Source organism: Schistocerca americana, chromosome 8, assembly GCF_021461395.2.
Source record: "Schistocerca americana isolate TAMUIC-IGC-003095 chromosome 8, iqSchAmer2.1, whole genome shotgun sequence".
Classification (NCBI taxonomy): Eukaryota; Metazoa; Arthropoda; class Insecta; order Orthoptera; family Acrididae; genus Schistocerca; species Schistocerca americana.
The window spans coordinates 394,864,959-394,869,955 of record NC_060126.1 but is presented as its reverse complement, the minus strand read 5'-3'; positions in this window follow the sequence as shown (position 1 = coordinate 394,869,955).

Below are 4,997 nucleotides of genomic sequence, written 5' to 3'. Positions count from 1 at the left end.
GTTTGCAAGACGACGTTTGCAGCAGCATGGACTATCAGCTCGGAGACCATGGCTGCGGTTGGCCTTGACGCTGTATCACAGACAGGAGCGCCTGCGGTGGTGTACTCAACGACGAACCTGGATGCACGAATGGCAAAGCGTCATTTTTTTGGGATGAATCCAGGTTCTTTTTACAGCATCATGATGATCGCATCCGTGTTTGGCGACATCGCGGTGAACGGACATTGGAAGTGTGTATTCGTCATCGCCATACTGGCGTATCACCCAGCGTGATGGTTACACGTCTCGGTCACCTCTTGTTCGTATTGACGGCACTTTGAACAGTGGACGTTACATTTCAGATGTGTTACGACCCGTGGCTCTACCCTTCATTCCCTGCGAAAGCCCACATTTCAGCAGGATAATGTACGACTGTTTGTTGCAGGTCCTGTACGGGCCTTTCTGGATACAGAAAATGTTCGACTGCTGCCCTGGCCAGCACATTCTCCAGATATTTCACCAACTGAAAACGTCTGGTCAATGGTGGCCGAGCAACTGGCTCGTCACAATACGCAAGTCACTAATCTTGATGAACTGTGGTATCGTGTTGAAGCTGCATGGGCAGCTGTACCTGTACACGCCATCCAAGCTTTGTTTGACTCAATGCCCAGGCGTATCAAGACCGTTATTACGGCCAGAGGTGGTTGCTCTGGGTACTGATTTCTCAGGACCTATGCACCTAAATTGCGTGAAAGTGTAATGACATGTCAGTTCTAGTGTAATATATTTGTCCAATGAATACCCGTTTATCATCTGCATTTCTTCTTGGTGTAGCAATTTAAATGTCCAGTAGTGTATAAGTCCACCAAAAGCGTGGACAGACACCAAAGAGAGAGCTGTCAACCAGGGACTATATTGCTTCTGTCTTGGCCGGCCGCGGTGGTCTAGCGGTTCTAGGCGCTCAGTCCGGAACCGCGCGACTACTGCGGTCGCAGGTTCGAATCCTGCCTCGGGCATGGATGTGGGTGATGTCCTTAGGTTAGTTAGGTTTAAGTAGTTCTAAGTTCTGGGGGACTGATGACCACAGATGTTAAGTCCCATAGTGCTCAGAGCCATTTTTTTGCTTCTGTCTTATACTGGCGGGCATGGAAATTCTTCAGCCGAGACGCATAAAACATACGAGGCGCCACGGACACTCACATATTTCCAAACCAACAGTTAGATATTTCACTGCAGCCAGATCTCTATAGTTCTCTGAAGACTACATTTCGACATATCAGTCACCGCTTACGGAGTAATAGTACACTCCAGAGTACCCGCAATATTACTTTCACTCAAAGTGACAATATCATAGTTTTGGAAACAGGTGAAAATCGGATGGGGCGAAGTCGTGCCCGTATGGAGGATGATCGATGACAGTGAACCCAAATCGTCAGGTTGTGTCAGATGTCGTAGCGTTCGTTTGTGTTCTGGCTTTGTTATGCTGAGGGAGAGGCTGTTCCATGTCTGGAAAAACCCCTCAAATTCGAAACTCGATTGCAGCACTGACATGGTTACATACCGCCATGTTACATGCAACAATTTGGAGTCCTCTAGCGGAAGGGCGCTACAAAGATATAGACATCAAGAAATAAGATGAGGAATGTTAGTAACGTTTCTTTTATATAAAAAGACTAAGAGCTTCTACATAAAAATCTGGAGGCATTACTTTCAACATGCGCTCGGATTAAGTCTATTGCGGAACGTTAAACTAAATAAAGCCTCGTGATGTTGCAGGCACGTCGCGTGGTAAGGTAGATACACAACTGGCCATTAAAATTGTTACACCAAGAAGAAATGCAGATGATAAACGGGTATTCATTGGACAAATATATTATACTACAACTGACATTTGATTACATTTTCACGCAATTTGAGTGCATAGATCCTGAGAAATCAGTACCTAGAAGAAACACCTCTGGCCGTAATAACGGCCTTGATACGCCTGGGCATTGAGTCAAACAGAGCTTGGATGGCGTGTACAGGTACAGCTGCCCATGCAGCTTCAACACGATACCACAGTTCATCAAGATTAGTGACTGGCGTATTGTGACGAACCAGTTGCTCAGCCACCATTGATCAGACGTTTTCAGTTGGTGAATGATCTGGAGAATGTGCTGGGCAGGGCAGCAGTCGAACATTTTCTGTATCCAGAAACGCCAGTACAGGATGTGCGACATACAGTCGTGCATTATCCTGCTGAAATGTGGGGTTTCGCAGGGATCGAATGAAGGGTAGAGCCACGGGTCGTAACACATCTGAAATGTAACGTCCACTGTTCAGAGTGCCGTCAATGCGAAAAAGAGGTGACCGAGACGTGTAACCAATGACACCCCATACCATCCCGGCGAGTGATAAGCCAGTACAGCGATGACGAATACACGCTTCCAATGTGCGTTCACCGCGATGTCGCCAAACACGGATGCGACGATCATGATGCTGTAAGCAGAACCTGGATTCATCCGAAAAAATGACATTTTGCCATTCGTTCACCCAGGTTCGTCGTTGAGTACACCATCGCAGGCGCTCCTGTCTGTGATGCAGCGTAAAGGGTAACCGCAGCCATGGTCTCCGAGCTGATAGTCGATGCTGCTACAAACGTCGTCGAACTGTTCGTCCAGAAGGTTGTTGTCTTGCAAACGTCCCCATGTGTTCACTCAGGGATCGAGACGTGGCTGCACGATCCGTTATAGCCATGCGGATGAGATGCCTGTCATCTCGACTGCTAGTGATACGAGGCCGTTGGGATCCAGCACGGCGTTCCTTATTACCCTCCTGAACCCACCGATTCCATATTCTGCTAATAGTCATTGGATCTCGACCAACGCGAGCAGCAATGTCGCGATACAATAAACCGCAATCGCGACAGGCTATAATCCAACCTTTATCAAAGTCTGAAACGTGATGGTACGCATTTCTCCTTCTTAGACGAGGCGTCACAACAACGTTTCACCAGGCAACGCCCATCAACTGCTGTTTGTGTATGAGAAATCGGTTGGAAACTTTCCTCTTGTCATCACGTTGTAGGTGTCGCCACTGGCGCCAATCTTGTGTGAATGCTCTGAATAGCTAATCATTTGCATATCACAGCATCTTCTTCCTGTCGGTTAAATTTTGCGTCTGTAGTACTTCATCTTCGTGGTGTATCACTTTTAATGGCCAGTAGTGTATATAAGCGGAGTAGTAATGAACGGGGAATCATTATAGTGTCGACAGGGGTCGCAAATGAAGATATTCGCTGAGAAACGGGAGAAACCGAAGGGACGTTGACAACTGGGAACTACGTGAATATTATTGCGAACCACCTGCATCTCTTGATGTTTCATGTCTTTGCTGACAGCGATGGAATGTTTCAGCAGGATAACTGTGCATGTCACAAGCCCAGAATCGTGCTACAGTGGTTTGAGGAGCATGACGGCGAACCGTCGTTGGTTCAACTGGCTCTGAGCACTATGGGACTTAACATCTGAGGTCATCAGTCCCCTAGACTTAGAACTGCTTAAATATAACTAACCTAAGGACATCACACACATCAATGCCCGAGGCAGGATTCGAACCTGCGACCGTAGCGGTCGCGTGGTTCTAGAAGCGCCTTTAACCGCTTGGCCACACCGGCCGGCCCCTCGTTGCTGATTTGGCCAACAGATTCGATTGATTTGAACCTGATGAAACCCATCTGGGTCGCTATCGGGCGCCAGTTCCGCGTCCACAGTTGACTGGCCGTAATTTATGGGAAGTACATAACCTTTGCGTAGACATCCTGTGCTACATACGTCTGGAAACCTCTCGGGGACGTGTCGAAGAAAGGAAGATTAGGGTTAACATCCCGGTGACATCGAGGTCATTACAGACGGAGCACAAGCTCGGAAAGTTTTAAGGATGGCGAAGGAAATCGCCCTTGTTCTCTCAAAGGTACCATCTTGGCATTTGCCTGGAACGGTTCAGGTAAACCACGGAAAACATAGATATGGGTTTGAGCTGTCCTCCTTCCGAGTGCGAGTCCAGTGGGCTAAGTACTGCGCCAGCCACCTAAGCAGGACAACGAATCCACGACGTGAAGAATCGCTGCTGTAGTGCATTCCAAAGGCGGTCCAACAAGCTATTAAACAATAATATAATGGCTGATCAGTGTATAAAATCGGTGTCAAAACTTACGATGGGTGCATTATCTATTATTTGAGTAGAAAGAAGACTGCTATCTACATCTACATACATACTCCGCAATCCACCATACGGTGCGTGGCGGAGGGTACCTCATACCACAACTAGCACCTTCTCTCCCTGTTCCACTCCCAAATAGAACGAGGGAAAAATGACTGCCTATATGCCTCTGTACGAGCCCTAATCTCTCTCATCTTATCTTTGTGGTCTTTCCGCGAAATATAAGTTCGCGGCAGTAAAATTGTTCAGAAATGGTTCAAATGGCTCTGAGCACTATGGGACTTAACAGCTATGGTCATCAGTCCCCTAGAACTTAGAACTACTTAAACCTAACTAACCTAAGGACATCACACAACACCCAGTCATCACGAGGCAGAGAAAATTCCTGACGCCGCCGGGAATCGAACCCGGGAACCCGGGCGTGGGAAGCGAGAACGCTACCGCACGACCACGAGCTGCGGAGAGTAAAATTGTACTGCAGTCAGCCTCAAATACTGGTTCTCTAAATTTCCTCAGTAGCGATTCACGAAAGGAACGCCTCCTTTCCTGAAGAGACTCCCACCCGAGTTCCTGAAGCATTTCCGAAACACTCGCGTGATGCTCAAACCTACCAGTAACAAATCTAGCAGTCCGCCTCTGAATAGCTTCTATGTCCTCCCTCAATCCGACATGATAGGCATCCCAAACGCTCGAGCAGTACTCAAGAATAGGTCGTATTAGTGTTTTATAAGCGGTCTCCTTTGCAGATGAACCACATCTTCCCAAAATTCTACCAATGAACCGAAGACGACTATCCGCCTTCCCCACAACTGCCATTA